This window comes from Leucoraja erinacea, chromosome 8 (assembly GCF_028641065.1).
Source record: "Leucoraja erinacea ecotype New England chromosome 8, Leri_hhj_1, whole genome shotgun sequence".
Taxonomy (NCBI): Eukaryota; Metazoa; Chordata; class Chondrichthyes; order Rajiformes; family Rajidae; genus Leucoraja; species Leucoraja erinaceus.
This window is the reverse complement of record NC_073384.1, coordinates 6,868,926-6,881,579: the sequence shown is the minus strand read 5'-3', so window position 1 is coordinate 6,881,579 and position 12,654 is coordinate 6,868,926. Positions and strand designations below refer to the sequence as shown.

The following is a 12,654-nucleotide window of genomic DNA, read 5'->3' as shown; positions in this document are numbered from 1 at the left end:
ATGTATGGGGTGATTGCTGGTCAGCGGGAACTCGGTGGGCTGAAGGGCCTGTTTCCGCATTGTATCTCTAAACTAAACAACATAGCAAGGGTCCACAGAACGTTTTTGAAAGTGGGGTGGCTAAGTGATCACTGATCACCGGCCTCGGAGGGATTTTTAAAAATTTGATGTATTAAAATCATGTTTTAGTGGATTGTAGAAGTATGATTTCAATGTTTTCTGTTTGATGTATTTTTAAGATAATGTAGGGCCTACATCAGTTATAGGCGCGACTTACAAAAACTGGGGGATAATAATACAGGCCATCCCTCACCCCAAAAAGTGGGGGGATATATCCCACATCCCCCCACCCCCCGAGATCGATGCCAGCGTCTTCCATGGTACAGAAAATATGAGGAAAAAAACGTTTAAATGTGACATAAGTTCGTGCTATTTTTCTTTAAAGTTGGAAAAATGGACAAGAAATAATCATAACATTTCCTGATTTTGCAAAGTCATACAAATTATGTTTTGCTCGGGGGGAAAAAAATCAGAGCCTTTTGAAAGTCGGCGTTCTCCTTTTGACATATATTTCATTTTGATTTGAAGTTAAAATCATCAAACCATGACATTAATAAAGTGGTTATATGTTTGTGAAAACGTTACTTTTTTAAATGTAAGACTTTCGAGAAATCTAAAATGCATTAGAAATATACCTTTTTTTGCACTGAGTCGCTTGCCCAGAGTAGGTGAATCGAGGACCAGAGAACAGATTTAAGGTGAAGGGGAAAAGATTTCATAGGAATCTGAGGGGTAACTTTTTCCACACAAAGGGTGGTGGGTGTATGGAACAAGCTGCCAGAGGAGGTAGTTGAGGCAGGGACTATCCCAACATTTAAGAAACAGTTAGACTGATACATGGATAGGATAGGTTTGGAGGGATATGGGGCAAAAGCAGGTAGTGTAGCTGGGACATGTTGACGGGTGTGGGCAAGTTGGGCCGAAGGGCCTGTTTTCACGCTGTATCACTCTATGACTACATTATACAGGTGCACAACCTTTTATCCGAAAGCCTTGGGACCAGACACTTGTCGGATTTCGGACAGTTTCGGATTTCAGAATGGAAGATTTTTAGCGTAGATTAGGTAGGTAGCGCGGGCGGCTTGAAAAGTCTGGAGCTGCTGCCTCCTCCCGGGTGACCGGGAGAATCATTGCATAAATGTTAGTCAGTTAGTTTGGAGGGATTTTATGTGGTGGTGGTGGAGTCGGGGTGAAGGGGGAAACTTTAATTCTTAGTCCCCTACCTGGTCGGCGACTCCCAACCTCGCGGAGCTGGGGGCTCCGTCCGGCCGCGGGCGGCGCCGGTTGGAGCTCCGAACCCGGCAACTCTACCCCTGGCTGCGAGGCGCTCCAAATCCAGCGCCGCCCGCGGTCGGACGTCCCAGCTCCGGGAATGTCGGGAGTCGGCGCGTCGCAGCGCTGGGAAACCAGCGGGGAGCGGGCAATGCCTTACCGGGTCGCCGTGCGGCAAGCTCCGGAGCGCTGTGGCCGCCGACACACAACATCGCGGAGCGTCGCTGGATTTGGAGCCGCGGAGCTGGGGGCTCCGTCCGGCCGCGGGCGGCGCCGGTTGGAGCTCCAACCCCGGCAACTCTACCCCTGGCTGCGCGGCTCCAAATCCAGCGACGCTCCGCGATGTTGTGTGTCGGCGGCCACAACGCTCCGGAGCTTGCCGCACGGCGACCCGGTAAGGCATTGCCCGCTCCCCGCTGGTTTCCCAGCGCTGCGACGCGCCGACTCCCGACATTTGCGGAGCTGGGGCGTCAGGCCGCGGGCGGCGCTGGATTTGGAGCGCCTCGCAGCCAGGGGTAGAGTTGCCAGGGTCGGAGCTACAACCGACGCCGCCCACAGCCCCACCGGCCACAGCGCTGCGGAGCTTACTGCACGGCGACCCGGTAAGGCATTGACCGCTCCCCGCCTCTCCGACCAGGTAGGAGACTAAGAATTAAAGTTTACCCCTTCACCCCCCTTCACATAAAAGCCCTCCAAACTAACTGACTAACATTTAAGCAATGATTTACAGATGTTTAAGCGTCTCCCGGTCTCCAGGGAGGAGGCAGCCGCTACAGTAGTACAGACCTGGGTTGACCGTGGGTCGTTTTGGGTCAAGTTTGGCGCCAAACGCGAGCTTTGGTGCGCAGACGACATCTGGAAAAAATGGCCGGTTTTCGGAGCTTTTCGGTTTCTGGAACACCGGATAAAAGGTTGTGCACCTGTACCTTCACCATGCATGAATGCTTCAAAATCAAATGGTCGAGATTCATTGCCATATACTCAAGCATGAGCAAGTTACATAGAAACATAGGAAATATGTGCAGGAAAAAGCTATTCGGCCTTTCAAGCCAGCACCGCCATTCTATATGATCATGGCTGATCATCTAAAATCAGTACCCCTTTCCTGTTTATTCCCCCACATCCCTTGATTTCGCTAGCCCCAAGATCTATATCTAACTCTATCTTGAAAACATCCAGTAAAGTGGCCACCACTGCCTTCTGTGGCAGAGAATTACACAGATCCACAGGGGCTGCAGCTCCCCCCCCCCCCCCCCCCCCCCCCCCCGGTTCCAGGGCCCTTGCATAGTACAGTACAATACAGGACATCCATGACGTCAGGGTTGAACACGACTCCAAAATAAATTAATCTCCTCTGCCTGCACATGATCCACATCCCTCCATAACCATGTGCCTATCCAAAAGCCTCTTAAATGCCACTATCGTTCCAACACCACCCCTGGCAGCGTGTTTCAGGTACTCACCACTCTCCTGTGAAAAAGGAATTCCACACATCTCCTTTAAACTTTCTCCTGGGAAAAAGTTTCTGACTATCTACCCTTTGTTCCTATTATTACTTCCATTAAATATCATTTATTTGTCATTTGCAGGTCAGATAATAGTATCCTTTCTCCTTGACTTTTGTACATACCTGACGAGAATAGGTCCTTTTAAACAAATCAATAATCACAAAGTTCTGTATGAGCTCAGCGTGTCTGGCAGCATCGGTGGAGGGGCTGAACAGGCGACGTTTCGGGTCGGGACCCTTCTTCAGACCTTTTAAACAGGTCGAAGATAAACACAAAATGCTGGAGTAACTCAGCCGGGACAGGCAGCATCTCTGGATAAAAGGAATGGGTGACCTATCGGGTCGAGACCTTTCTCCAGCCTTCAAACAGGTCATAGCACAAGGGCAGATAGCACATATTCATGGAAATTTAAATAGGCTGATGGAACAATGAGCACAGCGTTTACAGATGCGACCCACACCACAGTCACAAGCCACATGATAATGTATTCAAGCGACACATAGGTTGGTATCAGCTGCACCACACACCACCGCTGTTCCTCATACAAATAAACTGCCCACAAAATGCTTTCTGGAAATCATTGGGAGGGACCTTATACTCAGTGGCGGACTGGCCAAGATGTCAGCTTGCCCGATGGCAAGTGGGCCCCTGATGAAGTGGGCCCCCTATATCAAGTGGGCCCCTGATGAAGTGGGCCCCCTTTGTCTCCTGGCAACCAATATTTTTAGACCCAGTCCACCACTGCTTATACTTCCTGTCCTGTGAATATCCATAATTATTTTCAAGTATGTCTAGTCAGAGCTGAACTATAACACTCTAAATTTCCTACTTGAAATTCTAACCCGTTTTTAATGTTGCTCAAAAATGAATGTGTACAACGAATGTCTCAAACATAAACAGTAATTAACAAGTGAATTTGACTATTGTAAACACATGCCGCATGCTGCCATTCTGCTTTGCCTAAAGCTTTCAATAAAATAGTAATCTGAAATCATTCTGATGAATGTTCAGTAATGGCATTAACTAGAGATGACACGAACAAATTCACAGAAATTGTCCTTGCCTTGACTAGTCACAACAATCTACGCAAAAATCATCCAGCACCTATTTACAAAATGCAATCATTCTTGTTTATAAATTATCACCACTACCCTGCAAAAAAAAACCTTTTTCTGCAGAAAATGCCAGAAACTCAGTAGACCAGGTAGTATCGGTGGAGTCTTGCTCGTTTATTATATTTACAGTGTATCATGTTTACATATTCTGTTGTGCTGCTGCAAGAATTTCATTGTTCCATCTGAGACACATGACAGTAAAACACTCTTGTCTTCATCTGAAATATTAACTCTTTTTCTTTTTCTGCAGAAGTTGCCTGATCAGCTGAGCGTTTTCTGCATTTTCTGCTTTTAGAAACATAGAAAAATAGGTGCAGGAGTAGGCCATTTGGCCCTTCGAGCCAGCACTGCCATTCAATATGATCATGGCTGATCATCTATTATCACTCCCCCCCCGTTCCTGCTTTTCCCCCATATCCCTTGATTCCTTTAGCCCGAAGAGCTAAATCTAACTCTCTCTTGAAACAATCCAGTGAATTGGCCTCCACTGCCTTCTGTGGCAGATTATTCCACAGATTCACAACTCTCTGGATGAAGCAATATTTCCTCATCTTAGTCCTAAATGGCCTGCCCCTTAAGAATCAGACAGCACAGAAACTGGTCCTTTAGCCCAACTCTCTCAGGCCAACAAAGATTCCCCATCTATTCTAGCCCCATCTGCCCGCGTTTGTTCCATATCCTACTGTACCCGATCAAATTTATTTTCATTTTACTTCAGATTTCCAGTAAACTGCAATTTTGTTTTCATTTACAATACAGTTTCAACGCAGTCTTTTCTTGATTCAGAAGACTGTTTCAGACAGCACTGTTTAATTTCCAGCAAAAAATAACTTTCCCTTACTTCAAGCCCTCAAATCAAATAAATTATAGTGTACTATGTGACATGCAAACTGTCTATAAAACCATCATTGCACAAAGCCTATTTCAATACAACTCAGACCTGATCAGAAAGGGTTACTGCAATCAAACAAAAAAATAGCAAAAATAGAGCATATTGAAATTCCATATTTTAAAGCGACTTGCATTAAGGAACAATGATATTTCATGACACCAGCAATGCGACTCACGGCTTTGAAGAGGGTTTGCAAAGCCCACAGCAGCTGTCAGATGGGAGTACACCTGTTCTTCTCCAGGGTGAACGCAGGTACATTGACAGCCCCTGGACACAGCAAATAAACCCCCAGCCTCACATACATACGGTGCAAGGCGGACTAATCCATCCCATGCTCTTTGTCTGCTCACGGTAGTCGGGGAGTTAATTTTTCTCCTCGCTCTCTCTCTCTCCCTCCCACACACACACACACCACGTTTGATGCAAACAATGCTCCTGTTAGAGGCGGGCTCTCATTTTTGTCTCCCTCCCACTCTTGCACCCTCCTCTCTCCCTTCCTTTCTCCATCCCTCCCCCTCTCTCGCTATCTTTCCCTCCCTCACTCTCATTCCATCCCCCTCTCCTTCATTCCCATCATTGGCTCCCATTCCTTCTCTCTCTCCTTCCCCCATATCATTCTCCCCCTTGCACTCTCCCCATTCCCTCTCCACCTTCCTCCCTCCTTGCTCTCTCCTTCATTCCACCCTTCTTTCTCTCATTCCCTCTCCCCATCCCTCTTCCCCTCTCATCCTCATTCTATCCTTCTCTTACGCTCCCTCATTCCCTCCTTCTCTCTCCCTCCCATCCCTCTCCCTGCTGATTCTCGCTCTCCATCATTCCCTCCCTCCATCTCTCATCCCTCTCCCCCTCCCTTCCCCATTCCCTCTCCCTCCATTCCCTTCATCCCTTCCCCATTCCATCCCTCATTTCCCCATTCTCTCTCATCCCTCTCCTCCCACCTCATTCTTTCTCCCCCCTACCCCATCATCCCTCCCTCATCACTCTCCCCCTCCCTCTATCTCTTCCCCTCCCTCCATCCTTCCCCTCCCTCCCTATCTCCCTCCTTTGTCTTATCCCTCCCTCTTTCCCTCCTCCCCCTCATTCTCTCCCACCATCCCCACCTTCCCCATTCTCTCATCACTCTCTCCTTCCCCCTCTTCCTCTCTCCCTCCATCCTTCCCCTTCCTCGTTCATCTCCCCCTCATTCATTCATTCCCCCCTCTTCCTCTCTCCATCCTTCCCCTCCGTCCTTCATTTCTCGTTCCCCCCCTCCTTCTCCCCCTCATTCTCTCCTTCCTCTCTTCCTCCTTCCCTCTCTCCTCCTCTCTCATTCCCTCCTCCCTCCCTCTCCCTCATTCATTCCCTCCTCCCTCCCTACTTCCCCCCTCTTTTCCATTCCCCTCCCTCCCATTCTCTCTCCCTCATTCCCACTATCCCGATTCCTCCTTCCCTCCCTCTCCTTCCCTCCTCCCTCCCTCCTTCATTCCTCCCTCCCTACTTTCCCAATATCCCTCCTCCTCCCCCTTATTCCCCCCCTCTCCTTCCCTCCCTCCCTCCTTCATTCATCCTCCTATCCTCTCTCTCACACACATTCCCATCCCTCTCCTCCCTCCCTCTCTCCCCCTTTCCCATCCGACATCCCTTCCTCTTATCTCCCCCTCCCCTCTGCCCCTGGTGTGTGTGAGAGTGAGTGTGTCTGTGTGTGTACCTGCGGCCGCTGCTGCTCCCCGCTGCCTGGCAGGAGGACGGGCGGGCGGCACGGCTCCCGTTATCCCGCCGCCGTTGCCGCCGTTGCCGCCATGTTACTGTGTGAGGGCGAGCCCGGGGAGCGCGAGCTGACTGAGCCCGGGGACGGAGCTGGCGCTGACACTGAGCCCGGGGACGGAGCTGGCGCTGACTGAGCCCGGGGACGGAGCTGGCGCTGACACTGAGCCCGGGGACGGAGCTGGCGCTGACTGAGCCCGGGGACGGAGCTGGCGCTGACTGAGCCCGGGGACGGAGCGCGAGCTGGCGCTGACACTGAGCCCGGGGACGGAGCGCGAGCTGACTGAGCCCGGGGACGGAGCGCGAGCTGACACTGACTGAGCCCGGGGACGGAGCTGGCGCTGACTCTGAGCCCGGGGACGGAGCTGGCGCTGACACTGAGCCCGGGGACGGAGCGCGAGCTGCTGACACTGAGCCCGGGGACGGAGCGCGCGCTGACACTGACACTGACTCTGAGCCCGGGGACGGAGCGCGGTCGGGCGGGCGCGAGACTGAAGGGCCTGTCCCACTTGCATGCGTTTGGCATGCAAGGGAGGGGGGTTTCGGGGACCAGATGCAAAGAGCGTAGATGCTGGAATAAAAACTCAGCGGGTCGGGCAGCATCTCTGGAGAGAAGGAATGGGTGACGTCTCGGGTCGAGACCCGTCTTCGTGACTGAAGAAGACCTTCGTCACCCATTCCTTCTCGCCAGAGATGCTGCCTGACCCGCTGAGTTACTCCAGCATTTAGTGACTGTCTTCGGTTTAAACCAGCATCTGCAGTTCTTTCCCATGCAAAGGGCGTAGAGTCACAGGTGCAATGGGCCAGGGAGCGGCTGCTTGCAAACGGCTGGGCACCACCAGTGCAAAGCAGGGCAGGTGCAAGGACTTGGGTGCAACGGTCGGGTTGAATACAAAGGGTTGGGCATGAGCGGAGGGGATGGATACAGAGAGGGACCAGGTGCAAAGTGGGGTGGGAAGTTGTCAGGTGCAAGGGGCCATGAGAAGCAGATGGGGTTGAATGCAAAATGTTGGGCACCAGGTGCAATGGAGGGGAGAGGGCGTCAGGTGGAAGGGGTTGGGTGTAATGTGCCAGGGACGGGATGCTTTCAAATGGATTGGCACAAGTGCAGAGAGTGGAGGGCAGGTACGAGTGCTTGGGTGCAATGGGCCAAGAGGAGCAGGTTGGTTGAATGCAAGGGGCTGGACACCAGTGCAAAATCAGGAAGGCAGATAATGGGCTAGGAGGGACAGGTGGGGTTTAATGCAAACGGCTGGGCATGCACTGGAAGACCTGGTGCAAAAAGTGCCATTCAGATGCAGCGACTTTGGTGCAATGGGCCAGGGAGCGCTGCATGCAAATGGCTGGGCACCAGTGCAAACACAGAAAAGCAGGTCCAAGGGGTTGTGTGCAATGGGCCAAGAGGAATTGGTGGGATTGAATACAAAGGGTTGGGCATGAGAGGAGGGTATGGATGCAAAGGGTTGGGCATGCAGGTGCAATGGGCCCAGAGAAGCAGGTGGGGTTGCATGCAAAAGGCTGGGCACCTGAGGAGGGACCAGCTGCGATGGAGGGGAGAGGGTGTGGCGAGAGGTGTGCATGCTGGGGGGGGTGGGCATGCTGGAGGGATGGTGCAAAGAGGGACCAGGTGCAAAGTGGAGCGGAGAGGTGTCGGGTGCAAGGGGTTGGGTGCAATGGGCCAGGGAGGGGCTGGGTACCAGTGCAGAGAGAGGAGGGCAGGTGCATGGGCTTGTGGTGCAATGAGCTCAGAGGAGCAGGTGGGGTTGCATGCAAAAGGGCTGCACAGGTGCAAAGGGTTGGGCAGGAGAGGAGGGACCAAGTACAATGGAGGGGGTAGAGTGTCAGATGCAACGGGCCAAGAGGAACAGGTGATGGTCGAATGCAGAACACTGGGCACATGGGGAAGGCCCGGGAGCAAAGGGTTGGGCACCAAGGAGGAACAAGGGCTGGGTTGTAGTTTTCAGGTGAGAGGGGCCTGTGTGCAGAGGACCAGAAAGGGCCTTGCAAAGATGGGGTTGAACTTACAGAGTTGGGGTGGAGGGGAAGTGCTGGGCGTAAAGGGCTAGGTATGATGGAAAGGCTGGCACGAGAGGGGTGGGGTCAAGTGCTAAGGGTCGGGGGCAATCGGCCAAGGACAGCAGATGGAGTTGAATGCAAAGAAATAGGCGTGAGGGAAGAGTCCAGGGACCAAGGACTGGGCACAAGGATGCTGGGGACATCCAGTCCCTGTGTACACCTCACCTTCACATCGAATCTGTTCTCCCTTATATATCACACCTGTCCCTATACCTCACACACATCACACATGTCCCTACACCTCCCTCACAATCATCCAGGAACCCCAGAGGTCCTTCCAGGTGAGACAGGTTCACGTGCACCTCCTCTGCCCACATCTACTGTACCTGGTGTTTCCAATATGGTCTGTACGTTGCCAAGACCAAGTGTAGACTCGGCGAACTTTTCCTGAACACCTGCACTGGATCGCCCACGGGCTACTGGATCTCCTGGTTGCTAACCATTTCAACTCCCCTTCCCATTCGACCTTTCTGCTCTGTGCCTCCGACATTGTCAGTGTAAGGCCACATGCAAGCTTGAGCAGCAACACCTCATATTCAACTTAGGTGGCTTGGCCCTTTGGCCCAACTTGCCCACACCGACCAACATGCCCCATCTAGTCCTAGTTCCCATCTCACCAGTCCTACAAGCCTAGGTTTGGCCCATATCCCTCTAAACCTGTCCTATCCATCTACCTGTCTAAATGTTGCTGGCCGCTGATTTTCTCCGGGCATGGTCCCTGCTAGTCAATGTATGGGGACAGCGCCTCATTCGTCTGCCTGCTCGTTTTTATTCCTCCGGTTTTCTGGGGGGGGGGGGGGTCATGTGGCGCCATCTGGTGGTTGAGCCACTTATAGATCGAACCCTCGTCAGTAGAGGTGGAACTGGCACGTGACCGAGTTTGGCGGGAGTTTGCAAGGAAGATCGTCATCAGTCCACGGGTGTGTCCTACTACAGTAGCAGAGCCCTTGCTAGAGCCCTGACTTAGTGCGAGTGTGTCTAACAGTTGTATTCGCCAATAAAGATTGTTTTCTTCACACCGCGTGAATTACCACATCCTATATGTTGTGACAGTCCCTGCCTCAACTACATCCTGACTGCCAGACTGATTCCTGGGATGTCACGACTGTCTTATGAAGAAGGACTGGATAGACTTGGTTTATACTCTCTAGAATTTAGGAGATTGAGAGGGGATCTTATGGAAACTTACAAAATTCTTAAGGGGTTGGACAGGCTAGATGCAGGAAGATTGTTCCCGATGTTAGGGAAGTCCAGGACAAGGGGTCACAGCTTAAGGATAAGGGGGAAATCCTTTAAAACCGAGATGAGAAGAACTTTTTTCACACAGAGAGTGGTGAATCTCTTGAACTCTCTGCCACAGAGGGTAGTTGAGGCCAGTTCATTGGCTATATTTAAGAGGGAGTTAGATGTGGCTAAGGGGATCAGGGGGTATGGAGAGAAGGCAGGTACGGGATACTGAGTTGGATGATCAGCCATGATCATATTGATCGTATTGATCATATTGGCGGTGCAGGCTAGAAGGGCCGAATGGCCTACTCCTGCACCTAATTTCAATGTTTCTATCCTTCGGCAGTTCATTCCATACACCCACCACCCTATGTGTAAAGAGAGTTGTCCCTCAGGTTCCTATTAAATCATTACCCCCAATGTCCTCTGGCTCTTGATTCTCCTACTCTAAGTAAGACTCTGCATTTATCCTCCCTATTTCCTATAATTATTTTGTACACCTCTATAAGATCACCCCTCATCCTCCTGTGCTCCAAAGAATAAAGTCATAGCCTGCTAGACCTCTCCCTTTTGTTCAGGCTCTCAAGTCCTGGGAACATCCTCATAAATCTTCATGCACCCTTTCAACAACACCATTTCAATGGTTTACTAGCACCCATGATCACCAGCCACCAGATGGAACCTCGAATGCTGTGAGTTGCCTGTGCGGCTTCTGCAGTATCTCTGGAGATGAAGCCTGAGCAAAGATCCAGAGTGTAGAATATAGATCTCAATCAAGAAAGTCAAGTGTTTATATTATATATTATTCGCATATATACCGGAACGGTACAATGAAATTATTACTTGCAGCAGCAGCATAACAGGTTTGTAAACACAGGAGAGCAATGGATAATATAAACAAATAAAAAAGGTTGGACATAAAAAGCTGGAGTAACTCAGCGGGACAGGCAGTATCTCTGGATAGAACGAATGGGTGACGTTTTGTGAGGAGACCCTTCTTCAGATTATTCTCACCAGCAACTGCAGTTCCTTCCGACAAAAAAAGTTCAATAAATAAGGCATCCCATACAGAATAAGGTGTTGGAAATGAATTCTAGATGGAGACCGAGGCCCATCATGTTTTACGAGGATGTTGCCAGGACTAGAGGGTGTGAGGTTGCATCCCAGAAGAATTTTGTCAGGAGTAGTTCTCGCTTTATGTATCAAAGGTATTTTATTGGTCACATTCACATACACCTAGGTGTAGTGAAGTGAAATGCTTCTTGCCATTTTGCAGCACATAAAGAAGGAATACAGACATAACATTAATAAGAATTTTAAACATAAAGAACATCCCCCCACAATGGTTCCCATTATGAGGGAAGGCACAAAGTCCAGTCCCCAACCCCAGTTCACCCATAGTCGGGCCTATTGAGGCCTCCACAGTTGCCTCTACGGAGGCCCGATGTTCCAGGCCGTTCTCGCCGGGTGATGTTGCTCCGGCGTCGGGAGAGTCCTCTCAGCGGCCTGGGAACCCTGGAACGGCCGCTTCCGTACTGGAGGCCGCGGCTTCCAAAGCCAACAAGGCCGCGCCGGTTGGAGCTCCACAACTGGCGATCTCATCTAGAGGGGGCGCTGTCCTGTGCATGGCTGCCCAGCCAGCATGGTCTGTCTGTCTGTCTTTTCATCTTTTTTATTTTAAGTTAGTTAAAGTGTTTTGTTTGGAGGTCTAGACTTTTTTATGTGGAGGGTGGGGAGGGGGGGAGAAGGGGGAAACTACCTTTCAGGGTCCCTACCTGGTCGGAGAGGCAGCTTTTCTCCGGGCTGCAGCTTCGACCCGTCCTTGCGGCCTACCAGCGGGCCTAGAGCGGCGTTTCCTGTCAGGGACCGCCCAGAACCTCGGCTTCGGCGGCAGCACAGCGCTGGAGCGCTATCGCGGAGCGGGTGATGCCTTGCCCGGGTCGCCGCGCTGGAGCTCCAGTGAGCTGAAGATCGCTGAGGAAAACATCGCGGAGCTGCGGGACTGTGGAGCGACCAGCTGCAGGCGGCGGCGCTCTATTTAACAATAGAGTCATGGGAAATGTTAAACCGCCGAGAGGAATGCTTGCTGAAGGATTTAGTTAACCAAATGGGCATTGCAATTTCAGAGCGCATATTGAGCCCATGATTATAACAATACACAATAGGTGCAGGAATAGGCCCATCGAGCCAGCACCACCATTCAATGTCATCATGGCTGATCATCCACAATCAGTACCCCGTTCCTGCCTTCTCTCCATATCCCCTGACTCCGCTATTTTTAAGAGCCCTATCTAGCTCTCTCTTGAAAGCTTCCAGAGAACCTGCCTCCACCGCCCTCTGAGGCAGAGAATTCCACAGACTCACCACTCTCTGTGAGAAAAAGTGTTTCCTCGTCTCCATTCTAAATGGCTTACTCCTTATTCTTAAACTGTGGCCCCTGGTTCTGGACTCCCCCAACATCGGGAACATGTTTCTTGCCTCTAGCGTGTCCAAACCCTTAACAATCTTATATGTTTCAATGAGATCCCCTCTCATCTTTCTAAACTCCAGAGTGCACAAGCCCAGCCGCTCCATTCTCTCAGCATATGACAGTCCCGCCATCCCGGGAATTAACCGTGTGAACCTACGCTGCACTCCCTCAATAGCAAGAATGTCCTTCCTCAAATTAGTGGACCAAAACTGAACACAATACTACAGGTGTGGTCTCACTGGGGCTCTTTAGGGCTCTAGAGTCATGGGAAATGTTAAACAGCCTAGAGGA

General features: G+C 51.1%; 1 protein-coding gene across 3 annotated transcripts in view; it reads right to left on the bottom strand.

Moving 5' to 3' along the window:
• pak5 (p21 protein (Cdc42/Rac)-activated kinase 5) overlaps positions 1 to 6,710 on the bottom strand; it is a 151,852-nt gene extending 145,142 nt beyond the window's left edge. The window contains exon 1 of one of the 3 annotated variants that reach the window (XM_055638936.1): positions 6,535 to 6,710. The gene's annotated coding sequence lies outside the window, so the exon portion shown is untranslated. Of the gene's footprint in view, positions 1 to 5,022; positions 5,283 to 6,534 lie in introns of those variants that run through there. The other 2 variants (XM_055638939.1, XM_055638937.1) reach the window with 2 other exon arrangements.
• Positions 6,711 to 12,654: the final 5,944 nt, after the last annotated feature.